Here is a 10,991-nt window from a genome sequence, read left to right as displayed (position 1 = left end):
AGAGGCCAGCTGCGTAAAAGCCTGATCAATCTTCATTTACCACACTGCTACTAATACAGAGCAACAAGGGGCACTAAACAGGCCATGGACGCTGCCCAAATAGTTTACTGGTCACTGTCTGAGTTTTTTTTTTACCTGCGTGCACAATTGCAAGACTACTCAGGCTCAGCGAACAACAAAAGGATTTATTTAAAAAACCAGGGAAAACCAAAGAGTTACTGAGGCCAATAATGGTCCTTACTTAACCTAAAGCTGTGTCCAGTGTTTCTCAGTCCTGTAGAAAAACAGTTAAAAAGGCGATTTCCTGCCTCCCAGGATGCAGAATTTTTGTCCTAAACAATAGGCCATGTGTCTAAGATGGTGTCTTTTTGCTACTGAGGACGCGGCACTCCTTTCCCGAATAGTAGGCCACGTGTATAAGATGGTGTCTTTGCCACTGAGGACCCGGCACTCCTCTCCAGAACAGTAGGCCATGGATCTAAGATGGCGTCTTTGCCAATGAGGACACGGCGATCCTCTCCCGAACAGTAAGCCATGGGTCTAAGATGGCGACTTTTTGCCACTGAGGACACTGCACTCCTCTCCCAAACAGTAGGGCATTTGTCTAAGATGGTGTCTTTTTGCCACTGAGGACATGGCGCTCCTCACCCGAACAGTAGGCCATGTATCTAAGATGGCATCTTTTTGCCACTGAGGATGCGGTGCTCTTCTCCCGAACAGTAGCTCATGTGTCTGTGATGGCGTCTTTTTTCCACTGAGGACCCAGTGCTCCTCTCCCGAACAGTAGGCCATGTGTCTAATATGGCGTCTTTTTTTTTTTTTTTTAATTTTTTTTTTAATGGAGGCATGTTTTATTTATTTATTTGTTTGTTTGTTTGTTTGTTTGTTTTGTTTATACAAGCACTGGGTACAGTCAGAAGCACGGGAGGGTGAGAGAATTCACCAGAGCCAGAGCGGGTAGCAGAGCAGGCAGAAGGACTGAAGTACACTGCTGAGGGGAGCAGCGGGCGGCAGGAGAGGTCTGCGCGCCATGTGGGACCCTCCTCCGGTGGCCGGGGAGTAACCGGGGATCGAACCGGCGCCGCAGATGCCGCGGGCAGCTTCGCAACCCAGCGCTCAACCACTGCGCCACCGGGGAGGCCCTAATATGGCGTCTTTTTGCCACTGAGGACGCAGTGCTCATTTCCCAAACAGTAGGCCATGTGTCTAAGATGGCGTCTTTTTGCCACTGAGGACGCGGTGCTCCTCTCCCGAACAGTAAGCCATGTGTCTAAGATGGCGTCTTTTTGCCACTGAGGACGCGGCGCTCCTCTCCCTGACAGTAGGCCCTGTGTCTCAGATGGCGTATTTTACCACTGAGTGGTGCGGAGCTCCTCTCCAGAACAGCAGGCCCTCTGTCTAAGATGGTGTCTCTTTGCCAGTGAGGACGCGGTGCTCCTCTCACGAACAGCAGGCCATTTGTCTAAGATGGTGTCTTTTTGCCACTGAGGTCGCAGTGCTCTTCGCCCTATTGTTAGGCCATGTGTCTAACATGGTAACTTTTTTTTTTTTATATATTTGGATATCTTTATTGCAGATATATCATTTTTATTTATTTATTTATTTATTTTTAAGATAATAAATTTTATTGTTATATTCCCCATACAATTGCAGCCCCCCCATTCTGACCCCAATCCCTCCCCTCCCGCCCCGCCCCCCTAAAAGTGTCTCTGGTTCATAGTTTTTTGTTGATTTTGATTTTCACTTTCTTATAGTTATTCATTTTCCTGGTCCCTTATTTAAGTTTTCTAGATTCCTGCTATGAGTGAGACCATCCGGTATTTTTCTTTTTCTTTTTGGCTTATTTCGCTGAGCATGATCCCTTCCAGCGCCATCCATAACATGGTAACTTTTTGGCACTGAGGACCCGGTGCTCCTCTCCCGAAGAGTAGGCCACATGTCTAAGATGGCATCTTTTTGCCACTGAGGACGTGGCGCTCCACTCCCAAGCAGTAGGCCATGTGTCAAAGATCGCGTCTTTTTGCCTTAAGGACATGGTGTCCTCTAATGAACAGTAGGCCATATGTTTAAGATGGCATCTTTTTGCCAGAGGACACGGCGCTCCTCTCTGAACAGTAGGCCATGTGTCTAAGATGGCGCCTTTTTGACACTGAGGACGCAGCGCTCCTCTCTGAATAGTAGGCCTTGTATTTGAGATGGCGTCTTTTTGCCACTGAGAATGTGGCAATCCTCTCCCGAACAGTAGCTCATTGTCTCAGATGTCGTCTTTTTGCCACTGAGGGACCCGACGCTCCTCTTCCAAACAGGAGGCCCTGTGTCTAAGATGGCGTCTTTTTGCCACTGAGCTCGCGGTACTTCTTTCCTGACAGTAGGCCATGTCTCTAAGATGGCTTCATTTTGCCACTGGCCATGCTGGGCTCCTCTCCTGATCAGTAGGCTATGTGTCTAAGATGGCGTCTTTTTGCCACTGAGGACATGCCTCTCCTCGCCTGAACAGTAGGGCATTTGTCTACTATGGCATCTTTTTGCCACTGAGGACGTGGCGCTCCTCTCCCAAACAGTGGTCCATGTGTAAGATGGCGTCTCTTTGCCACTGAGGCATGTGCTGCTCCTCTCCTGAAAAGTAGGCCATGTCTCTAAAATGGCGTCTTTATGCCACTGAGGACACCCCTCTCCTCTCCCGAAGAGTAGGCTATGTGTGTAAGATGGCGTCTTTTTGCCACTGAGGTCATGGTGCTCCTCTCCCAAACAGTAGGCCATGTGTCTAAGATGGCATATTTTTGCCACTGAGGATGCGGCTCATCCTCTCCCGAACAGTAGACCATGTGTCCAGATGGCGTCTTTTTGCCACTGAGGACTGGCGCTCCTCTCCCTAACAGTAGACCATGTGTCCAAGAGAATGTCTTTTTGACACTGAGGACTAAGCACTCCTCTCCCGAACAGCAGGCCCTGTGTCTAAGATGGCATCTCTTTGCCACTGACGACGCGGTGCTCCTCTCCAGAACAGCAGGCCATATGTCTTAGATGGCATCTTTTTGCCACTGAGTATGCAGTTCTCCTTTCCCAAACAGTACACCATGTGTCTAAGAGGGTATCCTTTTGGCACTGAGGACGCAGAGCTCCTCTCCCGAACAGGAGGCCATGTGTCTAAGATGGCGTCATTTTGCCACTGAGGGACGAGGCACTCTTCTTCTGAAAAGTATGCCATGTGTCTAAGATGGCGTTTTTTTGCCACTGAGCGACGCAGTCTCTCTGCCCGAACAGTAGGCCATGTGTCTAAGATGGCATCTTTTTGCCAGTGAGGGACGCAGCTCTCCTCTCCTGAACAGTAGACCCTGTGTCTAAGATGGCATCTTTTTGCCACTGAGGACGCAGCGCTTCCTCCCGAACAGTGGGACATGAGTCTAAGATGGAGTCTTTTGCTACTGAGGGATGCGGCGTTCTTTTCCAGAAGAGTATGTTGTGTGTCTAAGATGGCGTCTTTTTGCCACTGAGGGACTGGCGCTCCTCTCCCGAATAGTAGGTCCTGTGTCTGAGATGGCATGTTTTTGCCACTGAGGACATGGCGCCTCTCTCCCAAAGAGTAGGGCATTTGTCTAAGATGGCGACTTTTTGCCGCTGAGGATGAGGCACTCCTCGTCCGAACGGTAGGCCATGGGTCTAAGATGACGTCTTTTTTGCCAGAGAGGAAGGTGGTGTTCCTCTCTGGAAGAATATGCCATGTGTCTAAGATTGTATCTTTTTGTCACTGATGACATGGTGCTCCTCTCCCAAACAGTAGGCCTTAAGTCTAAAGTGGTGTCTTTTTCCCACTGAGGGACTCGGTGCTCCTCTCTGGAAGAATATGCTATGTGTTTAAGATGGCGTCTTTTTGCTGCTGAGGACCTGTCGCTCTTCTCCCGAACAGAAGGCCATGTGTCTAAGATGGCATCCTTTTGCCACTGAGGAACGTAGCACTCCTCTCTCGTACAGCAGCTCAATTGTCTGATATGGCGTCTTTTTGCCACTGAGGACACGGCATCCTCTACCGATCAGTAGGCCATGTCTGTAAAATGGCTTCATTTTGCCTCAGAGGACGTGGTGCTCCTCTCCCGAACAGTAGACCATGTGTCTAAGAGGGTGTCTTTTTGGCTCTGAGGATGCAGCGCTCCTCTCCCAAACAAAAGGGTCTGTGTCTAAGATGGTGTATTTATGCCACTGAGGGGCGCGGCGCTCCTCTCCCTAACAGCAGGCCTTCTGTCTAATATGGCGTCTTTTTGCCACTGAGGGATGCGGTGCTCCTCTCCCAAACAGCAGGCCATATGTCTTAGATGGCATCTCTTGCCACTGAGGAAGGGGGCTCTCCTCTTCCAAACAATAGGCCATGTGTCTAAGATGGTGTCTTTTTGCCACTGAGGTCATGGTGCTCCTCTCCTGAACAGTAGGCCATGTTTCTAAGATGGCATCTTTTTGCCACTTAACGCGGCACTCCTCTCCTGAACAGTAGACCATGTGTCTAGATGGCGTCTTTTTGCCACTGAGGACGTGGTGCTCCTATCCCGAACAGTAGACCATGTGTCTAAGAGGGTGTCTTTTTGGCACTGAGGACAAAGCGCTCCTCTCCCAAACAGCAGGCCCTGTGTCTCAGATGGCGTATTTGTGCCACTGAGGACACGGTGCTCCTCTCCCAAACAGCAGGCCATGTGTCTTAGATGGCGTCTTTTTGCCACTGAGTGAGGGGGCTCCCCTGTCCTGAACAGTAGCCCATGTGTGTAAGATGGCGTCTTTTTGCCACTGATGGATGCGGTGCTCCTCTCCCGAACAGTAGGGCATTTGTCTAAGCAGGCGCATTTTTGCCACTGAGGACGCAGCGCTCTTCTCCCGAACAGTAGCTCATGTGTCTGAAATGGCGTCTTTTTGCCACTGAGGACACGGCGTCCTCTCTCCAACAGTAGGCCATGTATATAAGATGGCGTCTTTCGCCACTGAGGAAGTGGTGCTCCTCACCCAAGCAGTAGGCCATGTGTCTAAGATGGCGTCCTTTTGCCTTAAGGATGCAGCGCTCCTCTCCGAACAGGAGGCCGTGTGTCTAAGGTGGCGTCTTTTTGCCATTGAGGGACGCAGCGCTCCTCACCCGAACACTAGGCCATGTGTCTGAGATGGCGTCTTTTTGCCTTTTCCACTTGGAACACAGCAGCCAGATTCCATGCCAGGTTTTGACTCAGGAAGACAACATAACAAGCAGCAGGAGACGCTCCCAGAGTTGCAGGGGTGCCAGGCAAGCGACACTTAAAACCGCAGCTGCAACTGGTGAATGGCCTGAGAAACATCCACATTCACGCATCTCAGCGAGGCGCCCGGCTCCGGGTCTTTGCCTTCTCTGCCAGGCCATGACAGCAACAAAGCCCGGAATAGTTTTAATCGCCCGCATCCTTGCAAAGCCTCCATACTTTCCCTCTCCGAGATTGGCTGCTGGTGGCTTCCATCTTCAAAGGCACGCAAAATCTTCTGGAAGATAGGTGCACCCTGCTGACCCCAAATGCTGAAGATCCGAAAACGGCTGAAATTCTGAAGACTGAATAAATCCGTGCCCCCCCTTCTACCTTCGCTTATATCTCTTATCCGTTGCCCTACCCTAAAATTCCATACTTTTTTGGCATTTTCCCCAGGGCAATCTATTCTCACCAGTTAACAGTCTTTTGGCTTCAGCAACCGGTTACACTACTATGTGGAAACTACCAAAGCACTATTGCATCCTCTATTTTCTCATTGTTACCTTGCTTTTAATATCTATTTTATGACTGTTAACTTTGTCACGGCAAACCAAAACAAAAAGAGGGTGATGGAAAGCAAGGGTTCAAATGTGGATCCAACAGACTGAGGTAAATTTGTGCTCTGCGCAGGACTGGAATCCAGCTATGGTGCTGCTTTAATTGAGACCTACTGTGCTGCTCTAAGGTGTCCCTGCCTGGGATTCTTGCTATCTTCCCCATTCTAAGATTTTGGCTCCAAAGGAAAGAGAATGGATCTCACTGACTATATACATGCCCTGCAGACATTTGCAAGGATTGTGGATGCTTTCCCACTCCAACAAGCACCAGCAGGGTAGCTGAGTCTTCAACTCAGTTCTGCTTAATTCTGACATTCTTTTTTTTTTTTTTTTTAAAGATTTATTTATTTATTTATTTATACAAGCACTGGGTACAGTCAGAAGGGCGGGAGGGTGAGAGAATTCACCAGAACCAGAGCGGGGAGCAGAGCAGGCAGAAGGACCCAAGTACACTGCTGAGGGGAGCAGCGGGCGGCAGGAGAGGTCTGCGCGCCATGTGGGACCTCCTCCGGTGGCTGGAGAGCAGCCGGGGATCGAACCGGCGCTGCAGAGGCTGCAGGGAGCTTCGCAACCCAGCGCTCAACCGCTGCACCACCGGGGAGGCCCTAATTCTGACATTCTTAATTCTGACAAGTTAATTCTTAATTTCTGTCTACCTAGATATAACATCAGATTCCACAGGTAAAGGGTTCAGCCTCCCAAGACTGTTCTCCCCTTTAGCACAGGTCACCAGCCCTGGGTTTCTGACTGACTGGCTATAGATCCGAGGTCCTCAGAGCCCCTCCTCAGCTTGGATGAATTTGCCTGAGGAGCTCACAGAAACTGGGAAATAAGTTGATTCACTCTATCACTGATTGTAACCCCATAACAGCTGCATGGAAGAGACACATGGGGCAAGGCCTGGGGAAAGGGCACGAACTTTCATGGCATCTCTGGGCACTCCATTCTCCCCACATTTCCACAAGTTCACCGTGCTGGAAGCTCTCTGAATTCCCTCCATTTTGGCCTTCAAGAGCTTTATTGCTTAGGCACGACTCTTTAAATTATTGGCCACTGACAAGGAACTCAACCTCCAGCCCTTCTTCTCCCTGGAGGTCTGGGACTGGGACTGCACATTCCTTCCCTTTAATCACAAGGTTGGTTCTCCCAGCAACCATCCTGCCGTCCTGAAGTGCATCACCAAAAGTCACCTCATAATGTTAGCACATGTGATCGAGGTGTACCGTGGGAACCCCAAGGCTGCAAGCTCTAAAGAGGTTTGGCTATCCATGTGCACAAAGATGAAGCATGCCTAATGTGAAAGAACTTTAATAGGATTAGTGTGCACAGAGAAGAAAGAGGAGAATATTCTGAATAAAATGCCAATGTTACCCATTCCCTCATGGGTAAATGTCCAGCCAAATAGGGTTGGCTCAAAGTGGGGCCGTTGAGGCCCCCAAAGCTTGCCCAAGTCTAAGGTACCTTCTGTGGGGGACCCATAGGAAAGTGGGTGAAAGGTGCCAGGCAAATCTGGGATGAAAGGAGCAAAATTGAAGTACAAATCAAGATAATGGCTGCCATTGTCAGCCTCCCCACAGGTCTCTCACACACGGGGCTCTCACTGTTGAGTTCTACCAAACATTCAAAGACAAACTAATACCATTCTTCTCAAACTCCTTAAAAATGTGAAGAATAAGGAATACTTGCAAAGACATTTTTGAGGCTAACACTACTCTGATATGAAAAGTTACTGCTTCAACTTAAAAGTCAACAATTTGGGGAATATAAATATGTGCATGTACACAGAAACTAATCTATTATGCAAAAAGTTCAGATCAGTGGTTCCTCTGTCAGAGTAGGAGTGGAAGTTGGGAAGGATCATGTGAGAACTTGCAGGGGTGACAGTTCTGTTTTCTGTTTTGATACCATTCATTTGTCAGAACTTACTGGAACACAATTTGAATTTGTGCATTTCCTTTTTACAAAATTTACTGCAAAAAAGAACCAAATATATTAGATTGTACTTAAAAAATTAGCCAATGAATTGCACATCCATCTCTTCCTGAAATGATGCTTGGAGACAATGTCTTAAGAATCCAGCATTGCTCTGGCTTTGGGATTGAGTTCAATGCTAGAGATGCATTAAGATGTGTAAACAACTACCAAGGAATGCTTAAAGTAGCCTGTGCTGAAGAATGGCAGGGAAGCAGGAAGGAGGGTGAACACTCCGAAGAGGTTATTAAGCCATACGATTAGACCTATACAAGACATTTTAAGGGAACGTTACTTGGAAAGTCACTTACGTTAAATGTTGTGCCTACAACAGATCATATAGATACAGAGAAATCGGAAAACAAAGGACAGATTAAGATTTTTGAAGAACTTCTCCTGTTTGAAGATGAAATTTATGTGTGAAAATTAGAGTAATGCCATTAGCTTTTCCTAATGTTGCAGTTTTTATTGAGAATCGATAGGGTGCTTATCAGAATAAATGACACCAGACTTTACCATGAGACCGACAAGACATATGTGTTACGAGAATATGCATCATGAGGGAGCAAAATTGCTAATCTGATGCATGTTTCACCTTTATTCTTCAAGGAACCTCATGAGATATGGCAGTATTGATGGACAAAGGAAGCAGTTTGTAAGAAGGTATTATTTCCTGAAAGAATTGATTCTAATCCTGCGTGAATAGAATGTGATACAACATCTACTCACGTGGAGTCTGACTGGAGACTCTGGCTATTTTGAGGGGATATTTTTATTATGAGAATTAATTGTCCTGTCTGTGTGCAGATTTTCTGGAGCCTTAAAGAATAAACAATTGTTGCAGGCAGGTTCCTTTCAAGTGCAGCTCGTACCATATCTTCCAATGTATATTCCTTTTTTATAGTTACTGGAGTTAAATTAGGATTTCTAAATTGCCACAAAGTGGGAACTCACCAGTAGAGATGTGCACATGTCTCCTCCATAGTGGGCGTAATCTCCCTCCTACCTGTGGGGAGATGAACTGAAATCTCTGAATGGCGAAACCGTGTGAGTTTCATAGGCGGCCTGCTCATGTGTGCTGCTGCCCCGCGCTCTCACCTGGAGCTCCTTTTTTTTTTTTTTAAAGATTTATTTATATAAGCACTGGGTACAGTCAGAAGCGCGGGAGGTTGAGAGAATCCACCAGAGCCAGAGCGGGGAACAGAACAGGCAGACTAACGAAATACACTGCTGAGGGGAGCAGCGGGCACGGCAGGAGAGGTCTGTCGCGCCATGTGGGACCCTCGCCCTGGCAGCCGGGGATCGAACCAGCGCTGCAGAGGCTGCGGGCAGCTTTGCAGCCCAGCGCTCAACTGCTGCGCCACCAGGGGAGGCCCACCTGGAGCTCTTGAAGGTTTATTCCACTGCGGGAGAGTCATCACTTGCCTCCCAGGAATCGATCTCATACTTGAATGATCTGATCTTCCCCTACAAATTAAATAAAAATATTTCTCCCCTAAATTTAAACGGGTTTTTGTGGTTCAAAGAAAATCTTAGATATAGAACACTTAGTTTTTCCGAGAACTTAAGATGTTACGTTCGTGGAAACACATGAACATGGTTTGCACTGACAGGTAGGACGTCTGGATGTCTTTTCTCCATCATTAGGTGCTTTTTCTTATGTGTAGTTCTACTTGTACTGACGTTTTTTATTTCCATCTTCTGTGCAAGCTCCGGGTGAATAAATTCACTTAATATTGAATCTGGAATTGGTCCTAAAAAATTTGAAGAGTTACTATAGATTGTTTTAGGAAATATTACATCAACCCTTAAAACAAGCAGATGAATTTTCTACTTAAAATATTTGACAGAGAGCTGTGCAGGAGGAGGGGGCCTGATTTTAAAATATAAGTGAGGGCCTTCCTGGTGGTGCAAGGGGTTAAGTCTCAGCACTATTAAACAATCTGCAGCCACTGCGGCACGAGTTCGATCCCCAGGCAGGAAGTGACCCATATGGCGCAGCAGACCTCTCCTGTCTTGCCCACTGCTCCCCTCAGTCTGCCTGTTCTGCTCCCACTCTGTTTCTGGTGAATCCCCTCACCCCCCACACCTCTGACCTACACCCCAGCTCTTGTATGCATAAATAAATAAATCTTAATATAAGTCAGTTTTTCTGTTTTATTAAGATTCATGCTTTTAATATTATAGAAAATGTAATTAGTACGTAATGGGGGTAGTACAGAATATATTCAAAAGTAAATTTAAACTCCATTTAGTTATTTTGATAATGACCCTTTAAACATTTTATATTCTTTTCTGCCTTTCTGAACAGTCTTCATAAAGTGGAAGGTGGTTAGAGAGCACCAAGTATGGAATTACTGGAACTGGATTTTTTAAAATAACTTTTTACAGGGTAAGGGGAAAAATCACCCCCATTTTTATGATTTGAAATAAATGCTGTTCATATTTCCATTTACTGGATAAATCATTAGATAAGAATATTTAATTGAAAGTATTAGCAAAGATCTTCTGGTATTAGCCTAAAGATACATTTTAGCAGAGCAAATATAATTGTATATTCATCATTGCTCAAACTCTGTAGTATTGTTATCTAGCTAATTTTATTAGGTAAATATGGTCACAACTAGTTTTGGTATTTGTTTGCCTTCCGCTGCATCACCTAGGAAGTAAGAAAATCAGGATTTTGTTGGCTTTGAGAAAACACATGGCATGTTGACTATATATTAACTATAACTATAGTTAATGCTTTCCCTTAGGACAGGAAAGTGTAAATTTTGTACTCAGCTGTCTTTTTCCCCATACATGTTTTAATATCTATATATATGTATAAAAATAGTTGTCGTATGTATATGAAAGCTGGGAAGAGTGAAAAAATTAAGAAACATGCCATCTGCTGCTGGAAAAGTATAACTACTGAAAATCTACGCTACTGCTACAGTCATGTTTCAAAAAATAGGGATATCAAAAGCAGTAAAATGAGCAGGTAGAAAAATATTACACATGGTGCTTTGACACATCAAGGCAATATGTCATCACAGATCACAAGGAGAGAATAACCTTCCAGAACCCAATCAAAAGGCATGGAAGAGACAATAACCAAAATGAAGAGACACCCCGTTGAATGGGTGTCTTGCACACCATACTTGCACACCATACAACTGATAAGGGACTGATATCGAAGATCTACAAAGAACTCACACAACTCAACAAC

The 10,991-nt window shown here is 46.2% G+C and overlaps 1 pseudogene across 1 annotated transcript; it reads left to right on the top strand.

Moving 5' to 3' along the window:
* The first annotated feature begins 634 nt into the window (after window positions 1-634).
* LOC311187564 (TIP41-like protein) lies at window positions 635-8,416 on the top strand (annotated as a pseudogene). Its single transcript has 3 exons — window positions 635-655; window positions 6,946-7,065; window positions 7,806-8,416. The product of its transcript is annotated as a TIP41-like protein (transcript).
* The last annotated feature ends 2,575 nt before the right edge of the window (window positions 8,417-10,991 follow it).

Source organism: Talpa europaea, assembly GCF_964194135.1.
Source record: "Talpa europaea genome assembly, chromosome: X".
NCBI classification, from domain to species: Eukaryota; Metazoa; Chordata; class Mammalia; order Eulipotyphla; family Talpidae; genus Talpa; species Talpa europaea.
The sequence above is the reverse complement of the archived record's forward strand: the minus strand, read 5'-3'. Positions and strand labels throughout refer to the sequence as shown.